Source organism: Malania oleifera, chromosome 5 (genome assembly GCF_029873635.1).
Source record: "Malania oleifera isolate guangnan ecotype guangnan chromosome 5, ASM2987363v1, whole genome shotgun sequence".
Taxonomy (NCBI): Eukaryota; Viridiplantae; Streptophyta; class Magnoliopsida; order Santalales; family Ximeniaceae; genus Malania; species Malania oleifera.
The window spans coordinates 2,773,975-2,785,919 of record NC_080421.1 but is presented as its reverse complement, the minus strand read 5'-3'; positions in this window follow the sequence as shown (position 1 = coordinate 2,785,919).

Genomic DNA, 11,945 nt, shown 5'->3' with positions numbered 1-11,945 from the left:
GGTAAGGTTGGTTAATTTACCACTAAATTTTAAATTTCAAGTCGTTATCAGAGTGGAAAGCATTTGAATAAAAAATATAAAAAATTAAATCTTTTTTGTGTCTTGTATTATTATTAAATATATTATCATACTTTTAATTAATAATATCAACAATTAATATTATATTAAATCTTTTTTTGTCTAATTTAAGATAATGTTTGTTATATACAAATATAAATTTTGAAATGAATCCAAATTTCAATCGAAATTGATCATACAATGTATGTCACGTGTGCTCGAGGCACCTCAATTGAGGTTGACCGCACCATGTCCACTATACGTGTTTATGACAAGTCAGTTGAGATCGACTCACCACGTGCATTGCATGTGATTAGGCACCTCGATCAAGGTTGATACACTTTGTGTGTTGAGCATGCTTGGACACCTCGATTGAATTTTGTATACCTTGAATGGTGAACATACAGGGTTGGCTCTTCACAATATGGGGCCCTAGGCAAATGATTTAATTAAGGACCCTTAATATTTTGTTTAATTTTATTTTTATTTAAAATTAAATTTTCTAACTTTTTGAAATACAAAATCACTAATTATGGGAATAGAACATAATAAATAATGTTAATATTATTTAATTAAAAAAAATTTGGGACCCAAAAACTATATTATTATATTAAGAAAAAATTTGTGAGTTCCAAAAATTTGAGGGCCTTAGACGGGCGCCTCAACTACCTAAAGGCAGAGCTGGCCCTATGAACGTACATGCTTGGGACACCTCGATTGAAGTCACCGCACCATATGTGTTACACGTACTCGAGGACTTCAGTTGAGGTCAACACATATGTGCATTGCACGTACTTGAGGGCCTCAATTGAAGTCGAAATGCCTTGGTTCAGATCAACATACTATGTGCATTACATTACTCGAGCACATGCATTGCATGTACTTGAACACCTCGATCGATAGAGGTTGGTGCATCACATGCAAAACATCTCGGTTGAGGTTGATGCATCACATGTGTGCAATCAACACCTCAATTGAGGTTGGCGCACCACGTGCAAAATATTTCGATTGAGGTTGGTATACTTCGATTGAGGTCGATGCATCACATGCGTGCAATCAGCACCTTGACTTCATTTTAAATTAAGAATAATAATATAAATAATCAACAATTATGCTATGATTATATCATAATATTTACTAGTAAAACATCTATGAGGAAGAGTGAGTTAATTATTATTTTTGTTATTAAAAGGGATGTGGGTAGACTTAAAATAACTTAAAATAAAACAGCAAGAGAGGATTTAATGATTTTTAATTTAGTAAAAAAAAATATTTTTGATTGAATAAATTGATGAAAAATGAATTATATACTTGACCTTGTCTAGTTGAATTTAAGGCTCTATGTTGTTATTATATTATGAATCTAATGTTATAATTTAATAGTATTTCTTAATTAAATTCAGTTTTATTGAGTAAGTTAAAAAATATTTTTTTTGAGAGGCAAAATGTTGGGTCAAAATTAAAATTTAGAATGAAACTAAATTTTAGTAATAGAGAATTCATGAATTTTAAAAATTCCTTGTAAATTTTTCTAAGCTAAGAGGGTAGTACTGTAATTTTAGTGTTGCCCAAAGGTCCAGTGCTCTGCAAAGCTCTGCCTCGAGCTGCGCCAATGACTCCTTCTCGAGGTACCGGGGCCTACACTCCACTAAAAAAGCTAGAAAATAAAACATAAAACTACCAGCGGGTGACACCGGCGCCGCCACAGTGGCTTCCCTACATCCGCGTGGCGAGACATTATAGGCGGTGAGATGATTCATGTTAATTACAATTTATGCGGAAAGGGGAAGCCGGCAAAAGGAGCGATTGTGTTAGGGTGACGGCAAAAGGCACGGCAACAGGCGGAACAGACCAGTGGACAAAAAGGGAATGTTTTTTTGACGGCCCGCGAAAGTGAAGAAAACAGATTTCGTATCTAAGTGGACTGTCTGACGTCGATAAAGTTGAAGTCAAAGCAAAGGAAAACGATTTATTTAAAACCATCACCGTCGGATTAGTTATGATTTAAAAAAAAAAAATTAAGTGCGTTTTTTAGCGGGCAATAATACTCGATTCGTATGTGGTGGGTCCGGATAGGATTAGACCTAATGATGAACGTTTTAAGGTTTTTTTTTTTTTTTTTTTAAAGGGGAGGCCTGAAAATGAAAATATTTCAACGATGGAGGGCTTAGGGGCAAAAAAAGTTATGTAGGGGGGGTTTTTTGAAAAATGAAATTTTGCGGGCCACAATGGCTATGCACATGCAAGCATGAATCGCGGTCCGCCTATTTTGTCTTTGACATTTTGATTTTTTTAATATGTAATTATTTAATATTTTAAATTTAATAATTGTGTTATTTTTGACATTGCGAGTGCAGTCCTTAATAGATTGATGTTTCATTTATGTGGTTTGTTTGGCTATGCCATTTTAGTGCTTTATTGTTTGGTCAAAAGGCATTCAACAATACAAATTTTAAAATATTTATGTAAAATTACACACCACCTCTTATAAAGAATTATCCTTTTTACATACACATCAACGTTAATTTGCATCTTAACTAAAAAAAATAAAAAATGTTAGCATAAAACTATTAGTGATAGTTTTCGACAATAACTAATAATAGACTATTAGTGACGAAAAATGTCGTTACTAATAATCGATAAATCATTGATTATATTGATTGGTTGCGGAAATGTAGATATACTTTGTGGTATCTTTGGGAATTTTGGGAGGAACTCGTGGTGGAGTTAGAAGAAGTGAATGTCATGGTGATGCATCAATATAGGGAAGGCAATAGTGTGACTGATTTTCTTACTTAAAAAAAAGAAATGAGAAATAATGTAATTTACAAAAAATAACAGCTTCTAACACGTTATCTGAAAGGTATTCTTCTGATGGATAGGTGGGGTCTCGTTTCCAATCGTCATTAGTTCAACTCTAAGTTTCGTTGGGTGTATTTTGATTCAATTTTGGTTGTGTTTATGTTTTTATCTTCTTTGTTAGTTATGTTTAGTTTTTATTGTCCTAATTTAGTTTGGTTGCAGTGTTGATTTTTATTTTTATTTTTTGGATGGTTTTTCCGTATTCTCCCTTTTGTTTTATTTTGTAACCACGGTATTCTTCTGCCATAAGTGAGGGTATATTAATAAATAAATGGAGGTGCCGCCTTTTTTAAAAAAAAAATCATTGATAATATTTTCGTGTGATAGTTTGAGTTAAAAATGTCTTATTGGTGACGGATACTTGTTGTGTGTTACTAATATCTTAACTATTAATGACAAATTTAATTTTCGTCACTAATGATACATTATTAGTGATAATTTTTCTTCATCACTAATATTTTTGTCACTAAAAATACCATTTTTTGTAGCGTGGTGTGTCTGAGAAGGACTTGTAAAGGTTGGCAATGAAAACAAACATAATTGCTCATAAAAGTAAAAAAATTAAAAATAAAAAAAAATTGAGACTCCATAACATAAATTAGTCCTTGCCCAACAAAAAAAAAAAAACATGCAATTGAAGACAAGAGTTGACGGTAATGTTTTTTTTTTATTTTTTAAGTGCAAATCAATTTACATTTTCATTGTAGATAAAAGAACAAATTATTACTTATACACTCCTATTTTTGAAATGTTATTATTAAATGTTAATTAGTAACTGTCAACAATTTTTTTTAAATACATGTCCATCACATACTTTTACATTAATAATCACATGATGTTTTAAAATTTTTAATATGTATGTTTATTGTATTGTTGTGGAATATTTTTAATGGTATATTATAAAAAATATTATAAGTTTGAGTCAAACAATCAGTTATCAAAATTAATCAAAACTTTGGATTCGAAATTAAAAATGTATATAGTCAACTATAAATGTATTAATTGTAACATTATAAGAGAAAAAAGAGAAATTTAATGCATGAGCTATTCAAACTTTTCTAAATAAGAGATTGACATGTAATATCGAAAAAAAATGCACATTAAAAATGTATGAATAATAAGAAGTCATAATATTGAAGGATAAAAAATTTCAACCAAAGCTATAATTAATTAATTATACACTATTTTTTTACTTCTTTAATTTTACTAATTTTTTTCTCCGTCACATTTAATCTTTTGTTCGATTTATTATGTATAAATTATTGTAAATTATTGAAGGAAGTGTTCGAGTCTAAATAGATAGTTTTTTATTTTTTTTAGTAAATATAGCGGTAAGGTAGTAAATACAGTAATGACATTCCCTCTACCTCGCAAAACAAAAAACCTTACAACCGAAACTAGAGAGAATCTATCTTTTATTTATACAGTTTAATTCTTTTCTAATAGCACAACTAATTAATGTTTAGTAATAATAATTGTTCATTTCATTATTAAGTCTCCATAATTATTTGCAAATAGAAATATTTCATAACTAACTCGCGATTAATCAACCATTACATACAACTCCTTTTTGAGTGATTCTTTTGACATCTTTACATATCTTTATTTAAATTTTAAACTTTGATAAAAAAATTCTCTTATAATGTTTTGTCTAAGAACTAAAATAAGAAAGGAATTAAATTTGTACAATCATACTAAACCAAAGAACTTTAGTAAAAAATTTTGACATAAAAGGAAATACTTTAAGCCTGCCTTTGGGGCATGAATTTCATACATTGGATTTGAATTTGAATCGATTGTAATAAATTTCAATACAATTTTACATTACTTCTTATACAAATCTAATACAAATACGAATCCAAAAGCTATCCAAACATAATGGCTACATTTAATTTGGAGAATAGAAGAAATGATACCAAAATAAAAAGAAATATAAAAAAACTACTTGGACAATATGTAAAAGGCAAGTAATAAGCTTAATTTTTCTATTCTGTTCTATCTCATTCCATTCTATTTTTATGCAAAAAAAAAAAAAAAATGCAATAAATGTAGCATAGATTTAAAAAAGGGCAAAAGACACTTGCCTTTTTAGAGATTTGATAAAAAGATAGAGATTTCACTTGAGGTTTCAAAAATAGCATAAATCTCTTGTGAGATTTTAAAAATGTTAGGCCTTCCTTAAGGTTTGCCAAAAAGACATAGGTCTTTTCTCAAAAAATTATCTTTTTACAAAATATAAGAGGAAATTTGTGTTTTCTTAACAAATTTTAGGAAAGGTTTCTGAAATTTTTGAAACTTTAAGGGAGATTCTTAAAAAAAAATTAAATCTAAAAAAAACAGTGTCTTTTATTCTTTATATGAAAAGGAAAAATAACCAACTAAATTATTGAATTAAACTAACTCTATGTTTGAAATTAATAGTTTAAACTTTGAATATAGTTAAAATCATATTAAATATCATCTAAAAATTCATATAAATACAATTAAAAACATACAACAACAACAACAAAACTAAACCTTAAGTCCCACCAGGTGGAGTCAGTTATATGAATTATTTTCCACCAATTTATGCGATCATGGACTATTTCTTTTGACATATTCAGGGATATTAAATCCTTACTCACTATCTCCTCTCAAAATATTTTAGGTTTACCCCTTCTCCTTCTACTACCCCCCATAATAACTCACTTTTCCTCAATAGTGCACTATGTGACCTATGTTATCAGAGTCGTCCCTCCCTTATCTTATCTTATATAGGAGTTACACCTAACTTACCGTATGTTCATTTCTTAATTTATCTTTTAATGTTATACCACTTATCCATTGAAGCATTCTCATTTCGTCAACTTTTACTCTTTGAATAATATGTTTTTTCGTCGCCCAACATTCTAATTCATATAACATAGCTAGTCTTATACTTGTCTTATAAAACTTCCCTTTCAATTTTAAGGGTATTCTATGATCACAAAGTACACTTGAAGCACTTCTCCATTTTTCCTAACTTGCTTTAACTATATGCATTACATCATCTTCAATTTCTTCTTCAGCTTGCATAATAGATTCAAGGTATCGAAATCTACAAGTACTATTTATTTATTTATCATCAAGTTTAACTTTGTCTCCAATATTCCTTCTATCCTTACTAAAATTACATTTCATAAATTCTCTCTCTTTTTTTACTTATCCTAAAACCTCTAGATTTCCAAAACTTCTCTCCATAATACTAACTCAGCCTCTACTCCATCCCTAGTTTCATCAATTAATACAATATCATCTGCAAACAATATACACCATGGAACCTCATTTTAAATACTCTTAATCAATTGGTCTATCACTAAAGCAAAAAGATAAGGACTCAAAACAGATCCTTGATGTATACCTATGGTGATTGGAAATTTTATAGTTTCTCCATTTATAGTCCATACACTAGTCATTACTCCATCGTACATATCCTTAATGACATCAGTATACCTACTGCATACACCTTTTTTTTTCTTTTTCTAAAACCTATCATAGAACTTCCCTAGATATCCTATCATATGCTTTCTCAAGATCAATAAATATCATATGCAAGTCCCTCTTCTTTCCCCTAAACTTTTTCATTAATTTTCTTAAAAGATATATAGCTTTTATGGTAGATCTCTCAAACATAAAATCAAATTGATTTTTTGATACCTTCGTTGCTAACCTTAATCTTTATTCGACTACTCTTTCCCATAATTTCATCGTATGACTCATAAGTTTAATTTCACGATAGTTATTATAATTTTGAATATCTCCTTTATTTTTGTATATAGGTATTAAAGTACTTTCCCTCCATTCATCTGACATTTTCTTAGTTTTTATAACTATATTTCATAAATTAGTTCGTTAACCATATAATTCCGTTATCACCTAAGCATTTTCAAACTTCAATTGGGATGTTATTTGCTCCCATAACTTTCTCATTTTTCATCTTTCTTAGTGCAAACTTAATTTCGTTAACTCTAATTTTGCGAATAAATCTCATATTTTTCATCTTTTCCTCATTTGACAATTCTAAGTTTAAGTCTTCTATTTGGTTTTCATTAAACAACTTACTAAAGTAACTTCACCATCTTTCTTTAATGTCTTCATCTTTAACCAAGACAATATCATCCACACTTTTTATACATTTTACATTTCCTAAATATTTATTTTGCGAATAAATCTCATATTTTTCATCTTTTCCTCATTTGACAATTCTAAGTTTAAGTCTTCTATTTGGTTTTCATTAAACAACTTACTAAAGTAACTTCGCCATCTTTCTTTAATGTCTTCATCTTTAACCAAGACAATATCATCCACACTTTTTATACATTTTACATTTCCTAAATATTTACTCTTCCCTTCTTTAGCTTTAACAAGTTTAAATATATTTCTTTCTCCTTCTTTTGTATCTAATCTATCATACAAACTACTAAATGATCTGTATTTAGCTTCACTAACGGTCTTTTTTGCATTTTTTCTTGCCTCATACTTTTCAAAGTTTTTTTCTAAATCTACATTTTTGTCACGTTTTATACCAAAATCTTTTTATTTTTATGGTTTTTTGTACATTTTCATCCCACCACCAACTTTCTTTGTTATTCAAGAATCTTCCCCTTGATTCACCTAATTTTTTTTTTTATCTTTTTAATAGAGCTACCTAATTTACTCCAAAGAGTATTAAATACAATCAAAAGCATGAATTTCATAATTCCAAATACAATATAAGTATAAATATATAGATTTAAGTAATTAAATAAAAATATTTAAGAATAAATTATATGTCAAAGAATAAAACAATATTCTTAGGCTAGAAAATTAAGAACACTATAGTCGACAGATATGATCAGCAGTGCGTTTCAGTGGTAAACAAGGAAATGAAAGGAGTGAGATAAACTTTAATTAAATATTAAAATGAGGATGGGTGGCGCATGGGAATTCAAGTGGGTAAAATACAGTGAGAGTAGCATAAATAAGTTAATATCTCCATCCTACTTACCAGATTACTCTAAACATTTCAAATCAACTGATGATTACCACAGAAGACATTCTCTCATACCATCCAAAGCCACTTCCCCAAGAACCCAACTTTGCCCAAGTCAAAGTCTTCCAATCCTACTTCTGTTGATCAAAAGTTTAAGCTACCATTTCCATCCCCGGATCAACCACCCTCAATGCTTGCTGACAAAGTTCTGTCCATCCCTGAAGCATCCTTCAAAGATGATGATGACAGTGATGTTTCTACTGAAGCATCATCAGAAACTCCGTCCACAACAGATGATTAGATTACAGATCTTTCACACATGCTAATGGCGTCCCCCACTGATCCAGGATCTTCCAAAACACAGGAATTCAATGAACAGACTGATACTACAACTCCAATTGTAGAAGAACCCATTGAAGTTGATTCAGCCACAACTGACTCAGCCCCAAAGCAATCTGTTACTCATAATGGTCCCTAGTTTTCATTTGAAGGACTCTCACCCACAAAATGGAGAGACAGAATTGGAGAATTTGGTGCTTGGATTGATCTCCAACTCTCTAAACCAAGCAACAATCTTGAAACAGTTCTTCTTGAATTTATTTCTATATTCACTAGAACGTTAAGAGATTGGTTTCAAAGTCTTGGTGATTATAGACAATTACAGTTCATTAGATCACAGTCTCCCTCTCATGCCCTTGGAAATCTTTATCGAGAATTCATTAGAGACCCTAATGCTCATGGTAATGAAGTTAGAAAAGAATACTTTGAGATGCGTCATTGTTCATTAAAGAGAAAAGATCTTGATTTTCATTATCAAATAATGTCTAGACAATATTATCTTCTCGGCGGTCTTAATGATGAAAACCTCAAACAAGTTTATGTTAATTCTCTACCAAAAGATATTCAGCTTGAACTTCAAAGGAGACTCTCTTCTCTCCAAATATATCTTAGAGACATCTCTCTTGGAGAAATTCATTAGCTTGCCTTGGTCTCTCTTGAAAAATTATGTTACACACACCAATTATTCTCAAAGATGATGAAGCAGAACCACAAGTTCACTAAGCAGTGCAAGAAGCTTTATTTGCAAATCAAATGCAAAGAAAAGGATTGCATCTGTAGTCCTAAAAAGAAGAAACACTTCAAAGAGTATGATTTTGAGAAGCTTCTCAGAAAGGATTCCAGAAGGAAAAAGAGATTCAGATTCTTCAAAAGGAAATCTCGACGAGGACATGACAAGTCTTCTCGATGTTTCATTTGCAAAAAGAAAGGACAATATGCTAAACAATGCCCTGCAAATCGGACAAAATCTGCAAAGCTTGCCCAACAGCTACAAACTGAGCATCTTGATGCAGATGTTGAATCTATTCTTTCAGAATAAGAAGAAATGACTAAAGAAACCATTCTTGTCCTTACTGACTCAGAAGATTCTGATTCAAATGATGATTCTCACTCAGATGAAATATTCAATGTCCAACCTCTTCTCCCTTCTGAAGAATCACAGATAAGTCCTTATGTTCAAATCCAGCTCCTTCTTGAAAAGTATGGTAAACTCATACCAAATGTTGCATACATTGATACGGGTTCTCATAAGACCATGATTAATCCTAAAGTTCTACCTTCGGATTGTTGGTCTTCCCACACTCAGTTCTTTAGAGCTGCAAATGATCAAATCTTCACTACCACCTTGATTTCCAAAAAGGAAAATTGGAACTAAACTCCTTCTTAATTGCATCATTTGGACACATGTCATTGGGAGTTATCTCCCACAAAAAGATGTTCTTTTAAGATGGGATGTTTATTATTTATCCAAATCCCTGAAAATTCTTCTCGCCGGAATTAAGTGCAAAAGAGAATTCAAGCCATTTGCTTAAATAAACAAAATTTATTCTCTTTCTTATTCCTTTCGATATTTTTAGCCCATTCAAGAACAGGTTGGAAAAAGTTTGAGAAATAAAAATCCTTGTGCTCTTATCCATGGCTTTCTAATTCTCTCTTTCCCTAGAGCTATTTGTCCAAAGGGCTTCTAAGCCTCACTTCTATGAGCTTGTAATGTTCTCATGATTTCATGAGGGATAACTTTACATTGGATACCTGTAACCTAGCATTTGAGGCTTAAACTCAGGTTTAACGAAATTGTAATGGGTACCTCTAATGTTCATGTCATGGCGTCAAGTATGCTCTGTGCTTGCCTCTATGGAGGATCCTGCACATCAAAAAGGTTGTACGGTCTTCATTGATCTCCTTTGGTAAAGCATTGGTTGAAAGACCCAAGTTCTCCGTTTGAAAATCCATGGGAAGGATTGTGTTGGAGATGTGGTCTTAGATTGGTTTGCTTTCCTTTGGAAGATCAAGAGGCTCTCGACTCTATATTGCTCTAATACCAACACAGAGTCGAGAGCCCCTTGATCTTCCAAAGGAAAGCAAAGAAGAAGCCACCGCCTTGGGCCCTAGAACAGGTAGAGGATATCTGAGGAGCACCAGTGATTTGAAGCTGGACCTTTATACAATTCTTCAAATTTTTATCCCTTAAAGGAATATTGAAGTTTGGAAAAAAGGTGAGGCAGATACTTCCAGCTGGCATATATATATATATATATATATATATATATATATATAAAATATCCATGGCTGCTGGCCGCAACACTGAAGCGAAAGCAAAGCATTTGGGAGTAGCAGTGGAATTTGAAGACAACCCTACTACTGCAGACTGCAGGATATTTGCATCCATGGATGTCTTGTGCTCTCTCTCTCTCTCTCTCATGTGCATAAAATCTCTAAAATCTTAATTCACTCATATAGGGTGTTTGCAAAAAAGAAGGTTATTAGGGATGGTTTGAAACCGTCATTAATAATAGCAAATTGTCACTAATACTTATTAGTGCCAACTTAGTGATCATTTTGGATTGGTCACTAAAACCGCAGTGACAACTAATTAATTATACACTCTATTTTTTATACTTCTTTAATTTTACTAATTTTTTTCTCCGTCACATTTAATCTTTTGTTCGAATTACGTATAAATTATTGTAAGTCATTGAAGTAAGTGTTGGAGTCTAAAGAGACAGTCTTTTTAGTAAATATAGGGGTAAGGTTGCGAATACTGTAACGACTTTCCCTTTACCTCACAAAGCAAGAAGCTTTACCGTCGAAGTATTTTTTTTAGAAAAAAGTCATAGTTGAATTTTCCTTTAAATTAACTAGGGCTTCAAAGAAGAATAAAAGCTTGCAAGAAGAATAAAATGAGAGACATTCATGAATGAAATTAGAGAGACTCTATCTTTTACTAATACAATTTAATTATTTTTTAATAGCACAATTAATTTATTTTTAGTAATAATAAATGTTCATTTCATTATTAAGTTTCCATAATTATTGACAAATAGAAATATTTCATAACTAACTCATGATTAATCAACAATTACATACAACTCCTTTTCAAGTGATTCTGTTGACATCTTTAAATATATTTACATAAATTTTAAACTTTAATAAAAGCAATATTCTCTTATAATGATTTGTCCAAGAACTAAAATAAGAAAGAAATTAAATTTGTACAACCATACTATACCATAGAACTTTAGTAAATCATTTTGACATAAAAGAAAATACTTTAAAGCTGCATTTGGGAGCATGGATTTCATACATTGGATTTGAATTTGATTCAATTTTAATAAATTTCAATACAATTCTGTATTACACCTTATATAAAACCAATACAAATACAAATCCAAAAGTTATCAAAACATAGGGCAATGGTCACTTTTAATTTGAAGAATACAAGAAATGATATCAAAATAAAATGAAATGAAAAAAAAATATTTGGACAATATGTAAAAGTCAGGTAATAAGTTTAATTTTTCTTTTTTGTTCTATCTCATTTCATTTTATTTTTATGCAAAAAAAAAAAGCAATAAATGTAACATAGATTTAAAAAAGGGAAAAAGACACTTTCTTAAAGATTTGATAAAAAGATAGAGACTTCGCTTGAGGTTTCAAAAATAGCATAAACCTCTCTTGAAATTTTAAAGATGTTAGA